This window comes from Salmo trutta, chromosome 12 (assembly GCF_901001165.1).
Source record: "Salmo trutta chromosome 12, fSalTru1.1, whole genome shotgun sequence".
Taxonomy (NCBI): Eukaryota; Metazoa; Chordata; class Actinopteri; order Salmoniformes; family Salmonidae; genus Salmo; species Salmo trutta.
In genome coordinates, this window is record NC_042968.1 from 50,632,360 (window position 1) to 50,659,626 (window position 27,267).

The following is a 27,267-nucleotide window of genomic DNA, read 5'->3' on the forward strand; positions in this document are numbered from 1 at the left end:
AAACTGTTAATTAATTATAATTCTCATTCCCTGTTGTTGCACGATTATGTTCTTATTGTAGCAAACTGACTCAAATTAACATCCTACATCTATGACCCCAAAGTGATGACATTTCAGATTTACATATGATAATTTATCACGAAGTAGTTTGGATGTAGTGAAGTACTTTTTCAAAGTAATCTAGAGGCAAAAGAAACGCACACCTATTTAAGTGAGGTGCTGGCTAGTGGAATTGAACACTTAAAAAATAAAGGAGAACCGCACACCCTTGGAGCTCAGATGCAAAAATATTTATGTCCAACGTTTCGACAGACAAGCTGTCTTCATCAGGGTATAATGACAAACACTGCGAGATGACTCATTTATATAGTGTCAAAAGACACACAGGTGTCTGTAATCATGGCCAGTTGTGGCCTGATATCATTGGTTAATTCTCATATATTAAAATAACATACAAAAAACATAAATGGATAACATACAATCATAGATACGATTTGGCTACATAAGCCTACAAACATTTAGAATAGCAAAATCACAATAATCACAAGAATGGCTTCAGATCAAAGTCTATGTTGAGACCGAAGGGAGCAAGGGTCTTTAAATTAAAGATCCAAGCAGCCTCTCGTTTTATCAATAAATAGTCGAGGTCACCCCCTCTCCTAGGGAGGGTGACATGTTTGATGCCAATATAACGTAGAGATGAAATCGAATGGTTTGCTTCCAAAAGGTGGGTAAGTCAAGTTTTTGCACCTAATGGTGCTACGATGCTCTGAGATATGTACTTTTAATTCACGCTTTGTTTTACCCACATCATTTTTACCACAAGGACAAGTTATAAGATAAATAACTGCCTTAGTGGAGCAGGTGATAACACCTTTGATTGGGATCTGTTTCCCTGTTTGGGGGTGTTTGAAGGATCTACATTTATGAGTGCCATTGCATTGAGCACAGCCGTTACATTTGTAGTTTCCATCCATCAAAGTAACTTTCGTTAAGAAATTTATATTTTGCGAGGGTAGTTTCAGTGTAGCTTAACTTCTTCCAGAGTGAAGTAAATGGTAACTTAATAAACTATACTTCCAGAGTAGCTTCTCCACACTGCACAATCAATAGGTCAGGCTGTGCAGTTCAATATGAATGTTCAATACACACAATATACTGACTAGGATGATAATTTCCCACAGTTAAAGTCTTGCAATAAGAGCTAAAACACTAATATTTGTGTAAATTCTACATAGTTGTATTCTGTGGGTGTCACTGAGTGGCTGATATCCCATTTCATGGGTGCACAATCCATAGGTTAGTCTGTACAGTGCATATAAGTATGCCCCCAATGAAATTCTGAATTGAAATACACCCCCAGTGTGATTTCAACTGATTTCTACTTTTTGGGGGTTCAAATTGACTAATAATTGTATCATGTTCATTTGTATATAATTATAGTCCAATTGTGGCATGTTTTGACTTTTTATCCGTTTGCATCAGTTTCAATTGCAGACTTTTATTTTGAAGGCGAACCGCCGATTCCACTATATGCTAATGTTTCTCACGACACACACGTGCTGCGGATGGTTAGTGTGAACCTTAACATTGCCCCTCTGTGAAACAATACGAAATGTTTCAATTATGTGCGGAAGAGGATAAAGACAGTTACTGTAACAAATTAGGTGAGTAAGGACTTTATACATTATGATGTTCAGAGAAAAATGTATACTCCTGTGTATGACATCGTAACAGCGTCACCGGGGTGTTGTTTGGGAATCCAACAAAGACTCGGTGATAACGTAATTCTACCTTTGTTATAGACACGAAACGACTTTATATATATATAAATATATATAAGCTTAAACTGTATTTTGTGGCTTATTGCTTCATTATCAGCGTGTGCATTTTGTTGGAGCCATAACACGTGCCATTCAACCGGCACCTGGCACACGCATTTACGCTGTTAGTCTTTTTATGATTTCACAGGGATTTAATGTTACACCAGTCTAGCTAGGCAATTGTATATCACTTTCCTATAAATCGTTGCAATGTGGATAAAATGTTAGTGACGATAAATAATGATTTCTGGATATACACTTGTTAATTAATGTAATGGGATGATATTTCAATATGGAATGATTATTTGGAAAAATGTAAAGTAGGCCTTACAACATGTATTGTTAAAAAAGCTAATAACAGGTAAATAAAGGGAGCTCAAACAATGGCACACAGAAGCACATATTGAGTGGGCCTTCAAATGCTCACCTGTCTTGGATTATCTGCAGTATGTAATAACACATCAGTTGGCAACATATGCGATTGCATTTCTACAAATAATGGATTTGGATAGTGATGGGGGAAGAATGTATACAGTTACATTTCGCGATATTATTTTGGACGACATATCCATACTTTGACTCCAAGTATTGATTTGTAAAAAAAATGTAATAATGTTTTGCTAGTTAGCGTTAGTTGGCTCTAGTGCCAAAAGCAATATTCTGCTGTCTGTTGGCATTTTACCTTCCCTGGGGGCACCTCAGGTAGGCTACTCTCCAGAACATGATATAGGACTGCCAGCCAGGCCACTTAACATTGTCCACTGAACCTCATGGAGAAAATTATAAATGAAATGTACACATCACATTGATGCCATCAGAACCCTGTATGTGAGTTGGACATCGAGGCTAAATTGGAGTATTTTTATTTCAGAGAGGTGAAACTGTTCACAAAATTGCTATTTATTCCAAAAGAAACGGCCACCACTACATGTCCCCCCCCTCCACCCAATTATAACACCTGAGCATAAATGCCCTGACATAAAATGATGACATCATCTTGTCTCTCTGTGACACTGTCTGTCCCCGGGGCTGGACATCTGTGAGGTCACTGGAATGTTCTGCAAAGTGTTATTTTTGAAGTTACTCACCAGATCATAACAAACACAAATAGCCCTCATGCTAATCCTCTGCAGTGGACTGTGCTACTGTCTCAGCCTTGGTCTACTTTCAAAACATTGTTGAAGAAAGTCAACATCTCTTTTACAAGGCTGACATAAAGAGGGACACGTAATGTAATTACCCTGTGTGTAAAACTGTTACAAACAACTTGCCCTGTAACTTCTTTGTGGAGTACTTGGTGTTGATTAGGGTGCTAACAAATGCTTGTTTGTCTGCTACGCACCACCATGTTTGTAAATCAAATGTCATTTTTTTAAATGTCAAGTGTCTCAGCTGTCCTTGGATCACTCAACATCTTAATGCTCTTTTAAAGAGGGATGGTATTTGTTCCCAATTTTCACAGGGACCATTTGATATTTTCTCTAAGAATGACTCCCTGTAGTTCCAGGTAAAGAGCGGTAATGCCCTTGGAGGAGGTTATTTGGCCTTGACTCAGGGATATAAATTTGGCTCAGGTTTGGCCCCATAGAAATATAATTATTAGAACTAGCATCTCCAATTAGTGTACCCATCATGGTACATACAAATCGCAGTGGTGACGGGCCTTCTAGTAATTATATTTCTATGTTTGGCCCTTTTTCTAATGTATGCCAGTCAACACTGCCTGGACAAAGCAGCCCTGCCCGGACAATGGTAGCTTTGTCTTCAGAAGGTGGGAGCACTGACTCACTACCTACATAAGGCTGAGGGTAGGATCTGAAAACCGGCCACCAAAGTCTCTTATTTTACTCCTCTCCTCAAAGCCTTACATAAAACAAGCCATACTATTTAACAGACTGGTCATCATCTTTGTTTTTTCTGGAGGGAGACCTAAAACAGACTCAGGTAATCTCTTACTGAAATGCATTACCGTCCAGTGTTCAGCTGGGCATTACTATTCTCCTGTACCCCCATTTCTACACAAGGACCGTTCTGTTAGATGTATGCTTTCAGATTTCTGTAGCCCAGACGATCAGACTATGTCGATCAATCTACCTGGGGAATAACTTAAATGAAGATTCAGGAGCGGTGGCAGGTAAGCCTAAAGCTCTCTACCTGCCTACTTGAATACTATGTCAGGCAACAGTCAGGGAAACACTGATGTGGTAAAGTTATGTTGCAGTTCAATCAGGCAAGGCTTCACCATGTGATTATAATTCTGTCTGACATTTTTGGAGATTACACACACAGTGGCAAGAAAAAGTATGTGGACCCTTTGGAATGACCTGGATTTCTATATAAATTGGTCATAACATTTGATCTGACCTTCATTTAAGTCACAACAATAGGCACACACAGTGTGCTTAAACTAATAACACACAAATGATTGTATTTTTCTAGTCTATACTGAATACATAATTTCAACATTCACAGTGTAGGTTGGAAAAAGTATGTGAACCCCTAGGCTAATGACTTCTCCAAAAGATAATTGGAGTCAGGAGTCCGCTAACCTGGAGTCCAATCAATGAGATGAGATTGGAGATGTTGGTTAGAGTTGCCCTGCCCTATACAAAACACTCACAAAATTTGAGTTTGCTATTCACAAGAAGCATTGCCTGATGTGAACCATGCCTCAAACAAAAGAGATCTCAGAAGACCTAAGATTAAGAATTGTTGACTTGCATAAAGCTGGAAAGGGTTACAAAAGTATCTCTAAAAGCCTTGATGTTCATCAGTCCACGGTAAGACAAATTGTCTATAAATGGAGAAAGTTCAGCACTGTTGCTACTCTCCCTAGAACTGGCCGTCCTTCAAAGATGACTCCAAGAGCACAGCGCAGAATGCTCAATGAGGTTAAGAAGAATCCTAGTGTCAGCTAAAGACTTACAGAAATCTCTGGAACATGTTAACATCTCTGTTGACGAGTCTACGATATGTAAAACACTAAACAAGAATGGTGTTCATGGTAGGACACCACGGTAGAAGCCACTGCTGTCCAAAAAAAACATAGCTGCACATCTGAAGTTCGCAAAAGAGCACCTGGATGTTCCAAAATATTCTGTGGACAGATGAAACTACAGTTGAGTTGTTTGGAAGGAACACACAACAATATGTGTGGAGAAAAAAAGGCACAGCACACCAACATCAAAACCTCATCCTAACTGTAAAGTATGGTGGAGGGAGCATCATGGTTTGGGTCTGCTTTGCTGCCTCAGGGCCTGGACAGCTTGCTATAATCGACAGAAAAATAAATTCCCAAGTTTCTCAATACTTTTTGCAGGAGAATGTAAGGCTATCTGTCCGTCAATTGAAGGTCAACAGAAGTTGGGTGACGCAACGGGACAATGACCCATAACACAGAAGTAAAATCAACAGAATGGCTTCAACATAAGAAAATACGCCTTCTGAAATGGCCCAGTCAGAGTCCTGACCTCAACCCGATTGAGATGCTGTGGCATGACCTCGAGAGCAGTTCACACCCGACATCACAAGAATATTGCTGAACTAAAACAAGGGTTCACATACTTTTTCCACCCTGCACTATGAATTTTTACACGGCGTGTTCAATAAAGACATAACTTATAATTGTTTGTGTGTTATTAGTTTAAGCAGACTGTGTTTGTCTATTGTTGTGAGTAGATGAAGATCAGATCAAATTGTATGACCAATTTAAGCAGACATCCAGATAATTCCAAAGGGTTCACATACTTTTTCTTGCCACTGTACACTACCGGTCAAAGTTTTAGAACACCTACTCGTTCAGGGTTTTTCTTTATTTTTACTATTTTCTACATTGTAGAATAATAGTGAAGACATCAACACTATGAAAGAACATATGGAATCATATGGAATCATTTAGTAACCAAAAAAGTGTTAAACATATCAAAATATATTTTATATTTGAGATTCTTCAAATAGCCACCCTTTGCCTTGATGACAGCTTTGCACACTCTTGGCATTCTCTCAACCAGCTTCACCTGGAGTTCCCACATATGCTGAGCACTTGTTGGCTGCTTTTCCTTCACTCTGTGGTCCAACTCATCCCAAACTATCACAATTTGGTTGAGGTCGGCGGATTGTGGAGGCCAGGTCATTTGATGCAGCACTCCATCACTCTCTTTCTTGGTCAAATAGCCCTTACACAGCCTGGAGGTGTGTTGGCTCATTGTCCTGTTGAAAAACAAATGATAGTCCCACTAAGCCCAAACCAGATGGGATGGCGTATGGCTGCAAAATGGTGTGGTAGCCATGCTGGTTAAGTGTGCCTTGAATTTTAAATAAATCACAGACCGTGTCACCAGCAAAGCACCCCCATACCATCACACCTCCACATCCATGCTTCACAGTGGGAACCACACATGCGGAGATCATCCGTTCACCTACTCTGCATCTCACAAAGACATGGCGGTTGGAACCAAAAATCTAATTTGGACTCATCAGACCAAAGGACAGATTTCCACTGTTCTAATGTCCATTGCAAGTGTTTCTTGGCCCAAGCGACTTTCTTATCATTATTGGTGTCCTTTAGTAGTGGTTTCTTGGCAGCAATTCGACCATGAAGGCCTGATTCATCAGTCTCCACTGAACAGTTGATGTTGAGATGTGTCTGTTACGCTGAAGCATTTATTTGGGCTGCAATTTCTGAGGTCTCTAACTGTAATGAACGTATACTCTGCAGCAGAGGTAACTCTGGGTCTTCCATTCCTGTGGCGGTCCTCATGAGAGCCAGTTTCATCATAGCGCTTGATGGTTGTGAAAGATGGCGCCGACAGAGAGTGCTGCCTCGCTTCTAGTTCTTAGGAAACTTTGCCGTATTTTTTATTTTTTTGTATTATTTCTTACATTGTTAGCCTAGAAAATCTTAAGTGTTATTGCATACATCCAGGAAGAACTATTGGATATCAGAGCGACGTCAACTTACCAGCACCAGGAATACGACTTTCCCGACGCAGATCCTTTGTCCTCTCCAGCCAAGGGCGTTTGAACTGATTCCAGAGGCCGACCCAAAATAACGCCGCCGGAGAAGAGGGAGAATGGAGCGGTCTTCTAGTCAGACTTCGGAGGCGCACACACCACCCGCCACTTTCGGGTATATTACTCGCTAATGTCCAGTCCCTAGATAACAAGGTCGACAAAATCAGGACAAGGGTTGCTTTCCAGATTGACATCAGGGATTTTAACATACTCTGTTTCACGGAAGCATGGCTCTCTCGGGATATGCTGTCGGAGTTGGTACAGCCACCTGGATTCTCAGTGCGTCGCGCCGACAGGAATAAGCATCTCTCCGGGAAGAAGAAGGGCAGGGGTGTATGTTTCATGATTGATGACTCATGGTGTAATTGTAAAAACATACAGAAACTCAAGTCCTTTTTGTTCACCTGACCTACAGTTCCTCACAATCAAATGCTGACCGTATTATCTCCCAAGAGAACTCTCTTCGGTTATTGTAACAGCTGTGTATATCCCCCCTCAAGCCGATACCACAACGGCCCTCAAGGAACTTCACTGGACTTTATGCAAACTGGAAACCATATATCCTGAGGCTGCATTTATTGTAGCTGGGGATTTTAACAAAGCAAATTTGAGAACAAGGCTACCTAAATTCTATCAGCATGTCGACTGTAGCACTTGGCACTGGGAAAAACACTGGAATACTGTTACTCTGACTTCCACAATGCTCACCCGCCCTCATTTCGGAAAATCTGACCATTTTGCTCCTCCCTTCCTATAAGCAGAAACTCAAACAGGAAGTACCCGTGCTAAGGACTATTCAACGCTAGTCTGACCAGTCGGAATCCACGCTTCAAGATTGTTTTGATTACGCGGGCTGGGATATGTTTCAGGTACCCTCAGAGAATAATATTGACGTATACACTGATTCTGTGAGTGAGTTTTTATAAGGAAGTGTATAGGAGTTGTTGTACCCACTACTATTATTAAAACCTACCCTAACCAGAAACCGTGGATAGATGGCAGCATTCGCACAAAACTGAAAGCGCGTACCACTGCATTTAACCATGGCAAGGCGACTGGGAATATGGCCAAACTGTGTAGTTATTCCCTCTGCAAGGCAATCAAACAAGCAAAATGTCAGTTAAGAGACAGTGTAGTCGCAATTCAACTGCTCAGACACAACGTATGTGGCAGGGTCTACAGACAATCACGGACCACAAAAGGAAAACCAGCCACATCATGGACACCGACGTCTTGTTTCCAGACAAACTAAACACCTTCTTTGCCCGCTTTGAGGATAGTACAGTGCCACCGACGCGGCCCTCTACCAAGGACTGTGGGCTCTCCTTCTCTGTGGCCGTCGTGATTAAGACATTTAAACATGTTAAGCCTCACAAGGCTTCCGGCCCAGACGGCATCCCTATCCACGTCCTCAGAGCATGCACAGACCAGCTGGCTGATGTGTTTACGGACATATTCAATCTCCACCTATCCCAGTCTGCTGTCTCCACATGCTTCAAGATGGCCACCATTGTTCTGTACCCAAGAATGCAAAGGTAACTGAACTAAATGACTATCGCCCCATAGCCCTCACTTCTGTCATCAGGAAGTGCTTTGAGAGACTAGTCAAGGATCATATCACCTCCATCTTACTTGTCACCCTAGACCCACTTCAATTTGCTTACCGCCCAAATAGGTTCACAGACGACAACATCGTTATCACACTGCACACTGCCCTATCCCATTTGGACAAGAGGAATACCTATGCAAGAATGCTGTTCATTGACTACAGCATTCAACACCATAGTGCCCTCCAAGGTCATCACTGATCTTGAGGCCCTGCGTCTCAACTAGGGATGCATGATATATTTCTAAAAATGCGAGCATCGGCCCAATGTCTAGTTTATCACCAATGTGCAAAACCGATGTAAAAGCTGACGTGCATACCTATATAGACATAGGTAGATGATGTAATGACGCCACAAAAATACAGTGCTACACAGAACAAAAGCAGAAAAATACTAAGCACACACTTCCAACAACTAAACAAGTTCAAGTCGAGCAGTCATTTGAAAGAGTAAGACATTTTCAGTGAGACAACTCAAAGGCGACATCCATTAAGGCCAAGATAATGGAATTCATTGACCTTGACAATCAACCATTCTCTGTCATGGATGATGTTGGCTTTCGCCGATTGGTCAAGCACCTCGGGCCCCGGGAAAACACACTACCAAGTAGGCGCTATTTTTCAGATGTTGCCCTACCGGAGTTACATAGTATTGTTGAAACGCACATCCATGAGCTACTTGCTATGGGCATCACTGCTTTTAGCTTCACAACTGACATTTGGACCAGAGATGTCAGCCCCTTGAGCATGCTGAGTCTGACAGCACAGTGGGTTGACAAGGATTTCATACTGAGAAAAACCGTATTGTATGCTCAAGAATGTGCTTGTTCTCATACCGCTGCTGCCATTTCAATGGCATTTGAGAACATGTTTGAAACTTAGAAACATGAACATACTCCTAGCTCCATTCGAACAACTGACTGGAGAAATAAGCTAATCAACTGCGTCTGCAGCGGACGTAATACCCTCTGTCATGGCATTGAAACGCCTGCTCAACAAAACTGCCGACACAGACAGTAGGGTTAAAAAGGTCTCAAGGCAAAAGTTCTCAAGGCTGTGAACAAGTTATTCGTGCCATTCTCTCTGAGCCTCTTTACTGTGTCGCCACCATGCTCGATGCTAGGTACAAGGACCTCTACTTCAATGCACACAAGAAACATGGTTTACATGAAATGTTAGACACAGCTGGACAAGATGGAAACGGACACAGTGACAGTGCGAACCGAGGAAGAAAGGCCACGGACAGACAGCTGAAACTTCACTGCTTGACATGTATAATGAAATCCTGGTTGAGACTGAACAAATGAACAACAAAACAGCACAGCAAGTAAGTGGAAAAAAATAGGTTTTGATTATGCTTTACTGGTAATGGGGACATACGTAAATGCCAACAAAATAACTTTTTGGTCAGTGTGTGTGTTTCAACTATTTAACTGTACTAGAATGCTTAAATGGCCGATAAAATGTTAAATATCGGTTATCGGTATCGGTTTTTATTTGGCAAGGAAAATATTGGATATCGGTACTGGCCAAAAATGTCATATCGGTGCATCCCTAGTCTCAACCCCGCCCTGTGCAATTGGGTCCTGGACTTCCTGACGGGCCGCCCCCAGGTGGTGAAGGTAGGAAACAACATCTTCACTTCGCTGATCCTGGGGCCCCAACAGGGTGCATGCTCAGCCCCCTTCTGTACTCCCTGTTCACCCATGACTGCGTGGCCATGCACGCGTACAACTCAATCATCAAGTTTTCAGACGACACAACAGTAGTAGGCTTCATTACCAACAACGACGAGACAGCCTACAGGGAGGAGGTGAAGGCTCTCGGAGTGTGGTGTCAGGAAATTAACCTGTTGGGGCTAGGGGGCAGTATTTGCACGGCCGGATAAAAAACGTACCCGATTTAATCTGGTTACTACTCCTGCCCAGTAACTAGAATATGCATATAATTGTTTGATTTGGATAGGAAACATCCTAAAGTTTCTAAAACTGTTTGAATGGTGTCTGTGAGTATAACAGAACTCATTTGGCAGGCCAAAACCTGAGAAGATTCCAAACAGGAAGCGCTCTCTCTGACCATTTCATGGCCTTATTGATCATCTCTAACAAAAACAGGGGATCTCTGGCATGACGTGACATTTTCTAACGCTCCCATAGGCTCTCAGAAGGCGCCAGAAAGCTGAATCGTGGCTTTGCAGCCCATGGCTGAAAAACAGTAGCGCATTTTGATAGTGGTCGATCTGAGGACAATGGGACGGGGCGCGCGTTCCTGAGTCAACTCCATGTTTACTTTCTCTCTCTTTGAACGAAAACCACCAATCCCGGTCGGAATATTATCGCTTTTTTACGAGAAAAATGGCATAAAAATTGATTTTAAACAGCGGTTGACATGCTTCGAAGTACGGTAATGGAATATTTAGACATTTTTTGTCACGAAACGCGTCGGGCGCGTGACCCTTATTTACCCTTCGGATAGTGTCTTGAACGCACAAACAAAACGCCGCTATTTGGATATAACTATGGATTATTTGGGACCAAACCAACATTTGTTATTGAAGTAGAAGTCCTGGGAGTGCATTCTGACGAAGAACAGCAAAGGTAATAACATTTTTCTTATAGTAAATCTGACTTTGGTGATGGCTAAACTTGGTGGGTGTCTAAATAGCTAGCCCTGTGATGCCGGGCTATCTACTTAGAATATTGCAAAATGTGCTTTCACCGAAAAGCTATTTTAAAATCGGACATAGCGAGTGCATAGAGGAGTTCTGCATCTATAATTCTTAAAATAATTGTTATGTTTTTTTGTGAACGTTTATCGTGAGTAATTTAGTATTCGGTGGTAATGCTAGTCACATGCTAGTCACATGCTAATGTAAAAAGCTGGTTTTTGATATAAATATGAACTGGATTGAACAAAACATGCATGTATTGTATAACATAATGTCCTAGGTGTGTCATCTGATGAAGATCATCAAAGGTTAGTGCTGCATTTAGCTGTGGTTTGGGTTTATGTGACATTATATGCTAGCTTGAAAAATGGGTGTCTGATTATTTCTGGCTGGGTACTCTGCTGACATAATCTAATGTTTTGCTTTCGTTGTAAAGCCTTTTTGAAATTGGACAGTGTGGTTAGATTAATGAGAGTCTTGTCTTTAAAATGGTGTAAAATAGTCATATGTTTGAGAAATTGAAGTAATAGCATTTCTAAGGTATTTGAATATCGCGCCACAGGATTACACTGGCTGTTGAGTAGGTGGGACAAGCGTCCCACCTAGCCCATAGAGGTTAACCTCACTCAATGTCAGCAAAACAAAGGAGATGATCGTGGACTTCAGGAAACAGCAGAGGGAGCATCCCTCTACCCACATCGACAGGACAGCAGTGGAGAAGGTGGAAAGATGTTTTAAATTCCTCGGCGTACACATCACTGACAAACTGAAATTGTCCACCCACACAGACCGTGTGGTGAAGAAGGTGCAACTGCGCCTTTTCAACCTCAGGAGGCTGAAGAAGTTTGGCATGTTACCTAAAACCCTCACAAATTTTAACAGATGCACATTTGAGAGCATCCTGTTAGGCTGTATCACCGCCTGGTACGGCAACTGCTCCGCCCACAACCGTAAGGCTCTCCAGAGGGTAGTGAGGTCTGCACAACGCATCACCGGGGGCAAACTACCTGCCCTCCAGGACACCTACAGCACCCGATGTCACAGGAAGGCCAAAAAGATCATCAAGGACAATAACCACCTGAGCCACTGCCTGTTCACCCCGCTACCATCCAGAAGGTGAGGTCAGTGCAGGTGCATCAAAGCTGGGACCGAGAGACTGAAAAACAGCTTCTATCTCAAGGCCATCAGATGTTTTAAATAGCCATCACTAGCACAGAGAGGCTGCTGCCTACATACAGACTTTAAATCATTAGCCACTCTAATAATGTCACTTTAATAATGTTTACATATCTTGCATTACTCATCTCATATGTATATACTGTATTCTATACTATCTATTGCATCTTAGCCTATTCCGCTCGTTCATTGCTCATCCATATATTTATATATTCTTATTCCATTCCTTTACTTAGATCTGTGTGTATTAGGCATTTGTTGTGGAATTGTTAGATATTACTGGTTAGATATTGCTGCACTGTCAGAACTAGAAGCACAAGCATTTTGCTACACTCGCAATAACATCTGATAACCATGTGTATGTGACCAATAAAATTAGATTTGGTTTTTGCAACTGCACTTGGAGAAACTTTCAAAGTTCTTGACATTTTTGGTATTGACTGACCTTCATGTCTTAAAATAATGATGGACTGTCGTTTCTCTTTGCTTATTTGAGCTGTTTTGCCATAATATGGACTTGGTCTTTTAACAAATAGGGCTATCTTCTGTATACCACCCCTACCTTGTCACAACACAACTGAATTGTAGAAGTCATGCCACCACAACTTGAAATTTGTGCAAACAAAGACTTTATTTGATAGGTTACTTGGTTCGTGCTACAGAGGGGAGGGGGATGGGGGGGGCAGCGTAGAGAGAGAAACAAACTTTTTTGTTGTTGTTCGGTCTCAGTCGGAGTGTTTAAACTAGACTTCTGACAAACTGGGAGCTACTGTCAGAGAGGGCAGCGATCCAAAGAAATAGAGCGACTTAAGATGGCTTCGTCTGACTGGTTTGGACTGGATGAGGCTCTTTTGTGAGCTTCCATTGACCACACTCCCTTATTCTCTTCCTGTTATTTTGTGCAGGTAGAAGAGGAGGTGCACATGGAGAGAGGGAGCTAGAAACTAAAGTCTACACCCAGTCCTCCCCAACTGACCTCACACATACAAAAAGGAAACGGGAAATCTCTTTCAACTGATTAGATAGCTGATGTCTGAAATTTGTCCGTGATACTGGAAGGGGTTGTTCTGCTGGGGGTAGGCACTCTAAGCTTCACTCTGATCTCAGTTTGAGATGTTTTCATTAAGTAGCGTGTCTGGGTTAAACAGTCCACATGCAGAGGACTTGTGTACCTGAATAATGATTTCATTTCCTGAGGAATGTTCTATTAAATGGGTGGTTTCCCCAGTAGACTGTAGTAGTAGTATTAATGTCTCAGGACAAAGGTGTTTCTGACCTCTTGTCCTGACCAGGGTAGAGATTATTTTCCCTAATCAAGTCACGTGATCAGCAAAAACTCCTGGCCCCAACAATTTCCTAATAAATGGGTCGTTCTCTTTGAATTGTTAATTTTGACATCTCACATGTGGGGGTTCGCTTCCTATTCTCATGGAAGTACCTATCAAAAGCATCTGTTGGAGACAGAGGTAGAGTAGCGAATGAGGTGAGACCCTCACTTCTATAAAAGGAGCCACTCTCCCACCCTCTGGTTATTCTTGCTTCTCTTCCTCACGAATGGTCTCACTACTCTAGCTCGCCTCATATCGACTGGATACCCAGAAATGAACCCTGTAGGATAACTTCCGACTCCAACTGTAGGTCTTCATACCCTGTCGAGAGGTTGAGTACTAACCGGAAGGTTTTAGTTTTGACTTCTCAGTCTCCGCTACCTACTGAGACTCGATTAGCCCACTCTGCAAGGCTAACTTGGCTACCTTGCTGAGAAGCAAGCTAACCTTGCTAGCATACCCTACCTGCAACACGGTAGAATTGTGAGCACCCTTTTATCGTCAACATTCACATGTTGTGTTTACTAGACCATCTCAGCCTTCACGGCACCTTCGGTTGCGGAAGCACTCTTTCTGAAGGCTAACTTGGCCAGCACTGAGCTAGCCACGGCACACCTTCACCACAAGGTAGCTTCTAGCTAGCTAACGCCCCACTAGCCTCGACTCTCTCCCCTCAATGGCTGACGACATAGTGTCAGGGGAAGGCGAGTTGGGGAATCACGATGGGATTAATATCATGGAGATCCTTGAGATAGTGCAGGAGATGGGTACTGACGACCCCGTTCTCCCACCCTCTCAGGCCCACAGACCACCTCCAGTGAAGTTTGGGCTCTTTTATGTCTGAAAGCGGCTGCGGCCAGACTGGACATCGAGTGGCCATCCCCTGTAGTGGCTCAGCGCCCGTCAATGGATCTATATGACGGGAAAAGACTCAAGCCCAGATTTTTTATTTTTTATTAACTGCTCCCCACAGTACCAGTTTGCCTTTGCCTCAGGGAAGCTAAGAGCCCCTCACTAGCAGGATTCTTGCTAAGGGTACCCTGAGCCTGGACATGCACAATCAGTTATTCCTTACTTTACTTTCTGGATCTTAGGGAAAAGGGGGGACAGACTGACGGCGTCCTCACAGGTGTCAGAGCCCCAAACAGCTATCTGGTACTCCCGAGTCCACAAAGCGATTGGTTCACGCAACTTCCTGCTCTGCCTCCCCAGCTTACGGGAGCGAGTGGCTGAGGAGCGGGAAGGTGCAGGAAGGTTGCTCTTGACAACGTTCCTGCATGAAGCAGGGCCAAGACATACCAGTTATGTAGCTGTCCTAGTGCCCAGGTTTAGGAATAATGCGCTGGAGGTGTTTCCTTCTTCCTTTGGCTATATTGCCTGATGTCTTACATCATGGTGCTGGTTGCTCTGTCCCGAGACAGCCTGCTTCCCGCATCTATCCAGACTGACTTACTGCAGCGATGACACGATAGGGCCTGAGGAAACCCCATCCCAAAGAGATGGAAGAGCTGACACCCAGGAGAAGTGGGTGATGCCTTATTCATATCTTCTTCGTCTTTGAGCTCCTCGATGACCAGTGATTTTTTTTCAGTCGGCAGTTACAACTGTGCTTACGATCAGTCCTGGCAGCTATCGTCTGGGTTGGGTAGGTTACTTTCTAAATGTAATCCGTTACTAGTTACCTGTCCAAAATTGTAATCAGTGATGTAACTTTTGGATTACTCAAACTCAGTAATGTAATCTCATTAACTTTCTGTTACTTTTGTATTACTTTTGCCTTAAGATGCATTAAAAGAAGACAAAAAGGATACGTGATCTCTGACTTATGGTCAGACTCACTCAGGTGAAACAAACTTCAAATTGTGCCTTTTTTCCAATGCTGAATTGAATGTCATTGAGAACAGAAAGGTGTCTTAGTTTCTGAATTTAAAAGTACATAGTTTCTGAATTTAAAAGTATTTTTTTGTCATCAGAATGCATTAATCAGTTACTCCCCAACCCTGGCTATCGTCATGCAGGGTTTATACCCTAGCGAACGAAGCAATTCACCACCCTCACCCAGATTCTTTAGAAAAAAAGGGAAAGAGACAGGCCTGTAACTCTTGGAAAAGAGTGACAGCCACTTATGCAAGCTTTCTGTTTTCACAGTTGGTGTGTTTTTTTGTGGAGAAGTGGTGTGACTAGACAGATTGTTATTCACTACACTCTGTTTTCCATGGTCCTATGCTCCTTGCAGGATTTGTTGGAGTGAGAGAAGGTTCATCTTTGTTATGGTCCTTGTGGCTAATTTCTGCATTACCAAATGAGGAGAGGTACAAACTTCACACACCAGTCAGAGTTATACTTAAACTACATTTTTAATAATAAGAGCTTTGCATTAGCAATGCCTTTTAATGATGCGCCATTTTTAATGAACCATTGAAAGTGACAACACAAAAATACAAAGATATTTTATAGCCAAGATACACCCCTCTCAACCTACATGATGAACCACAGATCTTAGGAACAGTTCACAAAAAATACTTTTACTTGAGAGAGGAGTATCCCATAGCCAGATAGCATTCGCTATAAATTATCGTTCAGTTTGGTCCCTAAGACGAGGTTCTAATCCCATTCCTGGTACTTCATAGCACAAAAACACCACCTTATCCAATGGCATTAATCAATCGTCAACTCTAGATACTCCCATCTCAAGTAAACCCCCTCTTGACCCCACTCCTGGACAAGCTCACTGAGGGGAGTGAGCCTCTAGGTCATACACTATCCCAGGATAAGTGCAACATCAGAGAGGACATACAATGGTTCCAGACACTGCCATACACCTTCTCCCAATGCCAAAGGAGGGAGTGACTTGCGCACAGACATTGTGGAGACAAGCAATTGGTTCCCCATTAATCACGCCATCCCTTCACATGGTTTAACAGATACATTCGCATATGAAGACAATGTTTCATCCTGTCCTCTTCCCTTTCTGATATGCTGCATAGCACCAGGGATATGTGAAAGACAAGCCTGACCTCTCCCCTCTCTGGGCCCCAAGTGACTGAGCCCCAGCTGAGGGAAGAACTGCCAACACTAGAGTCTATTAGAAATACATTCTAATAGACATGTATATCACATAAACATATTATGCAATACAAGTATTATAACATAATCTTGCAATTTTCCACGACATACTTTAGCCACTTTTTCGGCCTTCCAAGGCGTAAAGTTTTCTAGCGGCAGGGACTGGGAGACTAGTCAGGATCAAGGCAAAGATGAATGGAGCAAAGTTCAGAGATGCTTGAAACAGATTATCCATAACTGTTGTGTAGTCTCTAAGCAAGGCACTTTGCTTAAACCCAGTCCCTGAGCTTTTAGCTCGTCCTGGGACGTGTCTATTGTGCTTAAAACCCTTTCACAGCAGCTATTAGCCACTGGAAAGTGTGGAGATGTAATATTCCTCCTTCTTTCACTTTACAATGGCCTTTGGCATCATTAAGCGTATGTGTGGACTGTGCTTTACCAGTCACTGTTCGCGCCCACAGTCTGTCCTGGGGTTTTTCAGGTTAATGTACCTAACCCTATCTTTGGCCCGGTTCGACTTTTTCCCATTGTCGCATCTTGGAGCCTATGGCTTTTCACCTGTTGCCTTCTCTAGAAGGGTGTCCCTGTTGTCCATTACATGCGGTTCGCATCTACTTGGACTGTAGGAGAGCTCGGGCAAGGGTGTTATGCGCTTCACTTATTGGGCCCTTCTCATTTCGACGATATCCTGCCGGATCATGGGAACCATTATAATGGGGCGATAATCTTTGGAGGTGCCTGGAAGGTCCCTCTCCTACAAAGGAGTTTACCTCTTGGGCACTGTTTTTGGAGCATATCTCATTAAACTGAGATTGTATGCGCCTTATATTGGGCTTCCCCTCACTTTATGAAGTTTTTCCCCTGTTGGGTTGTCTCTGCACCTCTTCGGTACGTACTCCATTCATTTCGGGACCTCTGAGGGTTGCTGATGTTGGGACTTCCCTGGCTTTGGAGAGCATGTTTTGCAATACGGGAGATGGCCATATCCCCATGTGAGATATCAAAACAAATAATTGAAAGAGAACTAAAGATGACTTTCTTAACTTCTATGGGCTAGGTGGGACGCTAGCGTGCGGGACACAGCCAGTGAAATATCAGGGTGGCAAATTCAAAAACAACAAAATGTCATAATTCAACTTTCTCAAACATACAACTATTTTACACCATTTTTAAAGATAAACTTCTCGTTAATCTAACCACATTGTCCGATTTCAAAAAGGCTTGACAGCGAAAGCAAAACATTAGATTATGTTAGGAGAGTACATAGACAAAAATAATCACACAGCCATTTTCCAAGCAAGGACATGTGTCAATAAAACCCAAAACACAGCTAAATGAAGCACTAACCTTTGACGATCTTCATCAGATGACACTCCTAGGACATTATGTTACACAATACATGTATGTTTTGTTCGATAAAGTTCATATTTATATCCAAAAACAGCATTTTACATTGGTGCGTGATGTTCAGAAAATGTATTCCCACCAAAACGTCCGCTGAATGTGCACATCAATTTACAAAAATACTCATCATAAACGTTGACAAAATATATAACAATTATTTTAAGAATTATAGATAGACTACCCCTAGATGCAACCGCAGTGTCAGATTTTAAAATAGCTTTACGGAGAAAGCACATTTTTCAATATTCTGAGTATATAGCTCAGCCATCACGGTGAGCTATTCAGACACCCGCCAAGTTCGGGGCAACCTAAACTCAGAATTAGTATTAGATATATTCTCTTACCTTTGCTGATCTTTGTCAGAATGCACTCCCAGGACTGCTACTTCCACAAGAAATGTTGTTTTTGAAATAATCCATATTTATGTAGAAATACCTCCGTTTTGTTCGTGCGTACAGATCACTTATCCAAAGGCATAACGCGCGATCGCGGAACGAGAGACGAAAAGTCAGGAAAATGCTCAAACCACTTTCTGAAGGCTTTAGACAGCCAATGGAAGCCTTAGGAAGTGCAACGTCACCCCACAGACACGGTAGCTTTGATAGAGAATCAAAAGAACAACTACAACTCTCAGACTTTTCACTTCCTGCTTTGATTTTTCTCAGGTTTTTTCCTGCCATATGAGTTCTGTTATACTCACAGACACCATTCAAACAGTTTTAGAAACTTCAGAGTGTTTTCTATCCAAATAAAATTTTCAAATAAAATGTATTTATATAGCCCTTCGTACATCAGCTGATATCTCAAAGTGCTGTACAGAAACCCAGCCTAAAACCCCAAACAGCAAGCAATGCATGTGAAAGAAGCACGGTGGCTAGGAAAAACTCCCCAGGAAAAACTCCCTATAAAGGCCAAAACCTAGGAAGAAACCTAGAGAGGAACCAGGCTATGAGGGGTGGCCAGTCCTCTTCTGACTGTGCCGGGTGGATATTATAACAGAACATGGTCAAGATGTTAAAATGTTCATAAATGACCTGCATGGTCAAATAATAATAATCATAGTAGTTGTCGAGGGTGCAACAAGCACGTCCGGTGAACAGGTCAGGGTTCCATAGCCGCAGGCAGAACAGTTGAAACTAGAGCAGCAGCACGGCCAGGTGGACTGGGGACAGCAAGGAGTCATCATGCCAGGTAGTCCTGAGGCATGGTCCTAGGGCTCAGGTCCTCCGAGAGAAAGAAAGAAAGAAAGAGAGAATTAGAGAGAGCATATTTAAATTCACACAGGACACCGGATAAGACAAGAGAAATACTCCAGATGTAACAGACTGACCCTAGCCCCCCGACACATAAACTACTGCAGCATAAATACTGGAGGCTGAGACAGGAGGGATCAGAAGACACTGTGGCCCATCCGATGATACCCCCGGACAGGGCCAAACAGGCAGGATATAACCCCACCCACTTTGCCAAAGCACAGCCCCCACACCACTAGAGGGATGTCTCCAACCACCAACTTACCGTCCTAAGACAAGGCCGAGTATAGCCCACAAAGATCTCCGCCACGGCACAACCCAAGGGGGGGGGGGGGCGCCAACCCAGACAGGAAGACCACGTCAGTGACTCAACCCACTCAAGTGACGCACCCCTCCCATGGACGGCATGGAAGAACACCAGTAAGCCAGTGACTCAGCCCCTGTAATAGGGTTAGAGGCAGAGAATCCCAGTGGAGAGAGGGGAACCGGTAAGGCAGAGACAGCAAGGGCGGTTCGTTGCTCCAGCCTTTCCATTCACCTTCACACTCCTGGGCCAGACTATACTTAATCATAGGACCTACTGAAGAGATAAGTCTTCAGTAAATACTTAAAGGTTGAGACTGAGTCTGGGTCTCTCACATGGGTATGCAGACCATTCCATAAAAATTGAGCTCTATAGGAGAAAGCCCTACCTCCAGCCGTTTGCTTAGAAATTCTAGGGACAATTAGGAGGCCTGCGTCTTGTGACCGTAGCATACGTGTAGGTATGTACGGCAGGACCAAATCGGAAAGATAGGTAGGAGCAAGCCCATGTAATGCTTTGTAGGTTAGCAGTAAAACCTTGAAATCAGCCCTTGCCTTAACAGGAAGCCAGTGTAGGGAGGCTAGCACTGGAGTAATATGATCAAATTTTTTGGGTTCTAGTCAGGATTCTAGCAGCCGTATTTAGCACTAACTGAAGTTTGTTTAGTGCTTTATCCGGGTAGCCGGAAAGTAGAGCATTGCAGTAGTCCAGCCTAGAAGTAACAAAAGCATGGATTAATTTTTCTGCATCATTTTTGGACAGAAAGTTTCTGATTTTTGCAGTGTTACGTAGATGGAAAAAAGCTGTCCTTGAAACAGTCTTGATATGTTCTTCAAAAGAGAGATCAGGGTCCAGAGTAATGCCGAGGTCCTTCACAGTTTTATTTGAGACGACTGTACATCCAAATCTACTAATAATATGCATATACTAATAATATGCATATTCTAGTTTCTGGGTCGGAGTAGTAACCTGTTTAACCTCTCTAGAGTAGGTGGCACCAAATCGTCCCACCAGCCAGTGGAATCCTGTGGCGCGTTATTCAAATACCTTAGAAATGCTATTACTTCAATTTCTCAAACATATGACTATTTTACAGCATTTTAAAGACAATACTCTCGTTAATCTAACCATACTGTCCGATTTCAAAAAGGCTTTACAACGAAAGCAAAACATTAGATTATGTCAGCAGAGTACCCAGCCAGAAATAATCAGACACCCATTTTTCAAGCTAGCATATAATGTCACATAAACCCAGAAGACAGCTAAATGCAGCACAAACCTTTGATGATCTTCATCAGATGACACACCTAGGACATTATGTTATACAATACATGCATGTTTTGTTCAATCAAGTTCATATTTATATCAAAAAACAGCTTTTTACATTAGCATGTGACGTTCAGAACTAGCATACCCCCGCAAACTTCCGGCGAATTTACTAACAATTTACTAAATTACTCACGATAAACGTTCACAAAAAGCATAACAATTATTTTAAGAATTATAGATACATTACTCCTCTATGCACTCGATATGTCTGATTTTAAAATAGCTTTTTGGTGAAAGCACATTTTGCAATATTCTAAGTAGATAGCCCGGCATCACAGGGCTAGCTATTTAGACACCCAGCAAGTTTAGCCTTCACCAAACTCCGATTTACTATTAGAAAAGTTTGATTACCTTTGGTGTTCTTCGTCAGAATGCACTCCCAGGACTTCTACTTCAATAACAAATGTTGGTTTGGTCCCAAATAATCCATAGTTATGTTCAAACAGCGGCGTTTTGTTCGTGCGTTCAAGACACTATCCGAATGGTAAATAAGGGTTACGAGCACGGCGCATTTCGTGACAAAAAAAATCTAAATATTCCATTACCGTACTTCGAAGCATGTCAACCGCTGTTTAAAATAAATTTTTATGCCATTTTTTTCGTAAAAAAGCGATAATATTCCGACCGGGAATCTGCGTTTAGGTAAATAGACGAAATAAAATAAAGCACGGGATCGACTCGTGCACGCGCCTAAGCCCATTATCCTCTTATCGGCCACTTGCCAAAAGCGCAAATGTGTTTCAGCCTGGGGCTGGAATGACATCATTCAGCTTTTTCCCGGGCTCTGAGAGCCTATGGGAGCCGTAGGAAGTGTCACGTTACAGCAAAGATCCTCAGTCTTCAATAAACAGAGACAAGAAGAACAAGATCTTGTCAGAGAGGGCACTTCCTTTAAGGAATCTTCTCAGGTTTTTGCCTGCCATATGAGTTCTGTTATACTCACAGACACCATTCAAACAGTTTTAGAAACTTTAGGGTGTTTTCTATCCAAAGCCAATAATTATATGCATATTCTAGTTACTGGGTAGGAGTAGTAACCAGATTAAATCGGGTACGTTTTTTATCCGGCCGTGTAAATACTGCCCCCTAGCCCTAACAGGTTAAATTGGGTACGTTTTTCATCCGGCCGTGAAAATACTGCCCCCTAGCCCAGACAGGATAACCCTGGTTCTTTGATATTATGGTATGAGATATCTCACCGCATTCCCCTGCTCGCAGGAGCATGAGGAAGAAAAGCATGCTTGAGAATAACCAGAGGGCGGGAGAGTTATTCCTTTTATGGAAGTGTGAGGGTTTTACCTCATTCGCCACTCTTACCTGTCTGTCTCCAACAAACACTTTTGATAGGCACTTCCGAGAGGGTGGGCAGTCTTTGTGAAGAGATCTCACTCATAATATCAGAGAACCAGGGTTACGCAAGTAACCTTACATTTTTCCACATCTGTGCTGTCTGGGAGATAAAATGTCACTGGTGAAGAGGATACAGTTTGACTATAGCTGAGCTAGACATAACAGATGGAACACCATAACAGATGGAACACATAACAGACATAACAGCTAGACATAACAGATGGAACACCACCTTTTCGGGCAAAAACACATTCCAGCCATTTTAATGGATTCAGCATTGGTTTTATTATAATCAGACAGGCTGTCTATGACATTTAGCTGTTGGCCCATAAATACTATCATTAAATCTCCCGCAATGAGTAATATGTCTTCAGAAAGTAAACCGCAAGAAACATGTTCACTCTTGCAGCCAGCCCCTGTTTTCTTAATTTACTTTTAAAGGCCAAAGTTCTCAAAAGCTGTCCTTCCTTACAATGTCAAGTTTGCCTACCTGATGGGCTTGTCCTTTTTATAACTTTGTGTTTTTAAAGTTCGAGTCACAATGATTACTCATTTTTGTGTGGGGTCTTGTAACAATACATTTGTTACATTTATTGCTTACTTTAGCATCTGTGTGCTGTGTCAGTTTCTGTTCCCCTCTGCATCCAGCTTCCTCTGTGTTCTTGGAGACACATAGTGTTCTCTGTCTGCTCACAGGATGTCTGGGATTTCCCTGACATATAGTAGACCCCCCCACACACACACACCACTCTGGCAACCCACACACTGGCTTGACCTGAAAATAGCTGACTGGGCTGTAGGCCTATTGTAAAAGGCATCATAAAGATGACTTCCTAATTGTTTGAACTAACTTGGTGGTGAAGCTTAGCCTAAACATTTGGCTGAAGCAGGGGTTCCCAACCTTTCTTCCCCAAGGCCCCCTTTTGGACATTGGAAAATGTTGTTTTGAAGCTAATTTCCTGAAATTGTACGTAGTTTAAAAGACTGACATATTTTAGGCAAGCTATTTAATGATGATGATGATGATAATAATGGATAAGGAAAATTAAGTCTAGACCTGATTTCCCCAAATGTTATTCTGCTACCAAATATATGTTTTTTGATAATTTATATGAACCCTTAATTTAATTATACATATTCTCTTTTACATAGTGATTTGATCAATTGATAGTGACAGTATGAGATTACTCCCCAAGTCCAATTTCTTTGACTCAGAGTTTAGAAGGTCGTAACTCAGCTTCTGAATGTTAGACAAACCAAAGATATTCCCATGTGCATCAGAGTCGCTTGTTTCTAGCCTAAAGTACAGCAGATGTATGTGTTGTTTTAGATCGGTATAAACAATCGCAAATTGTAATACAAAAATAAAAAATACCTAATCATCTAGGTTGGAACCCCTGGGCTGTAGGGATTATTATAACTATGGAAATTAGTTTACAAATAGGATTACGGCCAAAATATTTTTTGTATTCCAGAACAAACTGATCTGTTTTCATGATGGTATCATTAGTATGATGGAATTTCCCATAATAAGCATTAAAATTGGTCTTCATGGTGTTTGCATGCTGATATAAATATGTGGGGTTACGGACGAGAATAGTGACTTGCCTATTTAACTAGGCAAGTCAGTTAAGAACAAATTCTTATTTACAATGACGGCCTGCCCTGGCCAAACCCGGACAACGCTGGGCCAATTGTGTGCCTTCCCTATAGGACTCCCAATCACGGCACTGAGATGCAGTGCCTTAGACCGCTGCGCCACTCGGGAGCCTTCGATCATGGTCGAATTGTTGCAAAGAAACCACTACTAAAGGACACCAATAAGAAGAAGAGACTTGCTTGGGCCAAGAAACACGTGCAATGGACATTAGACCGGTGTAAATCTATCCTTTGGTCTGATGAGTCCAGATTTGCGATTTTTGGTTCCAACCGCTGTCTTTGTGAGACACAGTGTAGGTGAACAGATGATCTCTGCATGTGTAGTTTCCACCGTGAAGCATGGAGGAGGAAGGTATGATGGTGTGGGGGTGCTTTGCTGGTGACACTGATTTTATTTAGAATTCAAGGCACACTTAAACAGCATGGCTACCACAGCATTCTGCAGCGATACGCCATCCCATCTGGTTTGCGTTTAGTCCCACTATCATTTGTTTTTCAACAGGACAATGACCCAACACACTTCCAGGCTGTGTAAGGGCAATTTCACCAAGAAGGAGAGTGATGGAGTACTGCAGATGACCTGGCCTCCACAATCCCCCGACCTCAACCCAATTGAGATGGTTTGGGATGAGTTGGACCGCAGAGTGAAGAAAAATCAGCCAACAAGTGCTCTACATATGTGGGAACTCCTTCAAGACTGTTGGAAAATCATTCCAGGTTAAGCTGGTTGAGATAATGCCAAGAGTGTGCAAAGCTGTCAAGGCAAAGGGTGGCTACTTTGAAGAATATAAAATATAAAATATGTTTTGATTTAACACTTTTGTTTACTGCATGATTCCATATGTGTTATTTCATAGTTTCATTGTTATTCTACAATGTAGGAAGTGGTACACATAAAGAAAAATCCTTGAATGAGTAGGTGTGTCAACTTTTGGCTGGTACTGTAGGTCTACACCATCACTGGTATTATCAGGCTGTATAGCTAGTTACGTTTGCTCTGACTCAGTACATTTATTAGCTAGTTAGCGATTAGCATTAACGGCTAACAAGATTCAGGCCCAATTTGCTAAGAAAAGGCAATCTAGCTGTTTGCAGATATAAGAAACACAAACTAATAGAACACTAGTGGATTTGTCTTCAACATTGCAAGCGTCCCACCTACTCAACAGCCAGTGGAATCCCGTGGCACGTTATTCAAATACCTTAGAAATGCTATTACTTCAATTTCTCAAACATATGACTATTTTACAGCATTTTAAAGACAAGACTCTCGTTAATCTAACCACACTGTCCGATTTCAAAAAGGCTTTACAACGAAAGCAAAACATTAGATTATGTCAGCAGAGTACCCAGCCAGAAATAATCAGACACCCATTTTTCAAGCTAGCATATAATGTCACATAAACCCAAACCAAAGCTAAATGCAGCACTAACCTTTGATGATCTTCATCAGATGACAATCTTAGGACATTATGTTATACAATACATGCATGTTTTGTTCAATCAAGTTCATATTTATATAAAAAACCAGCTTTTTACATTAGCATGTGACTAGCATGTGACTAGCATTCCCACCGAACACTTCCGGTGAATTTACTAAATTACTCACGATAAACGTTCACAAAAAACATAACAATTATTTTAAGAATTATAGATACAGAACTCCTTTATGCACTCGCTATGTCCGATTTTAAAATAGCTTTTCGGTGAAAGCACATTTTGCAATATTCTAAGTAGATAGCCCAGCCATCACAGGCTAGCTATTTTGACACCAACCAAGTGTGGTACTCACCAAACTCCGATTTACTATTAGAAAAGTTTGCTTACCTTTGGTGTTCTTCGTCAGAATGCACTCCCAGGACTTCTACTTCAATAACAAATGTTGGTTTGGTCCCAAATAATCCATAGTTATATCCAAATAGCGGCGTTTTGTTCGTGCGTTCAAGACACTATCCGAAGGGTAAATAAGGGTCACGCGCCCGACGTGTTTCGTGACAAAAAATGTCTAAATATTCCATTACCGTACTTCGAAGCATGTCAACCGCTGTTTAAAATCAATTTTTATGCCATTTTTCTCGTAAAAAAGCGATAATATTCCGACCGGGAGTGGTGGTTTTCGTTCAAAGAGAGAGAAAGTAAACATGGAGTCGACTCGGGCACGCACGCCCCGTCCCATTGTCCTCAGATCGACCACTATCAAAATGCGCTACTGTTTTTCAGCCATGGGCTGCAAAGCCACGATTCAGCTTTCTGGCGCCTTCTGAGAGCCTATGGGAGCGTTAGAAAATGTCACGTCATGCCAGAGATCCCCTGTTTTTGTTAGAGATGATCAAGAAGGCCATGAAATGGTCAGAGAGAGCGCTTCCTGTTTGGAATCTTCTCAGGTTTTGGCCTGCCAAATGAGTTCTGTTATACTCACAGACACCATTCAAGCAGTTTTAGAAACTTTAGGGTGTTTTCTATCCAAATCAAACAATTATATGCATATTCTAGTTACTGGGTAGGAGTGGTAACCAGATTAAATCTGCCCCCTAGCCCTAACAGGTTAACCTGTTAACCAATAATCGGTATCGCCTGGTTCACCAACTACTACTCTGATCGAGTTCAGTGTGTTAAATCGGAGGGCCTGTTGTCCGGACCTCTGGCAGTCTCTGGGGGTGCCACAGGGTTCAATTCTTGGGCCGACTCTCTTCTCTGTATCCATCAGTGATGTCGCTCTTGCTGCTGGTGATTCTCTGATCCACCTCTACGCAGACAACACCATTCTCTATACTTCTGACCCTTCTTTGGACACTGTGTTAACTAACCTCCAGACGAGCTTCAATGCCATACAACTCTCCTTCCGTGACCTCCAACTGCTCTTAATGTACTGCATTAATCATGCAGAGACTGAATGCAAGTATCTCGTAGTTAAGGAACAACATCCGCTCCTTGAGTGGCGGGGCTAGGTCTGTGTGGAAAGAGGCATGGAGAGAGCAGAGAGAGATGACTTAAGCAGCGAAGTAAACTATAAAATGCACGTTACACATGGCGTATCACATTTAACAAACCAAACATTCAAATATGGTTATAGAAGGTCAAGTAAAAACCCAAACCGGTCCGTGTATCAGTACCGGTATATGGCCCAGCCCTAACTCATGCTGACATGACGTATTTCCCCACAACGGAAATAATTCTCTGACTTTATAGTGCAATCCTGTTCGATTTGATAAGCTATTTTTGTAGTTCAAGCATGTTGGAGCCAATCTTTTGAAGCTTTTACTCTAATGAAATTTGAAGTATACATGT

At 42.2% G+C, this 27,267-nt stretch overlaps 1 protein-coding gene across 2 annotated transcripts in view; it reads left to right on the top strand.

Moving 5' to 3' along the window:
* Positions 1 to 1,459: 1,459 nt before the first annotated feature.
* The window catches only part of LOC115203744 (volume-regulated anion channel subunit LRRC8A-like), a 56,099-nt gene continuing 30,291 nt past the window's right edge, over positions 1,460 to 27,267 (top strand). For both annotated transcript variants that reach the window (XM_029768693.1, XM_029768692.1), the window contains exon 1: positions 1,460 to 1,667. The gene's annotated coding sequence lies outside the window, so the exon portion shown is untranslated. The remainder of the gene's footprint in view (positions 1,668 to 27,267) is intronic.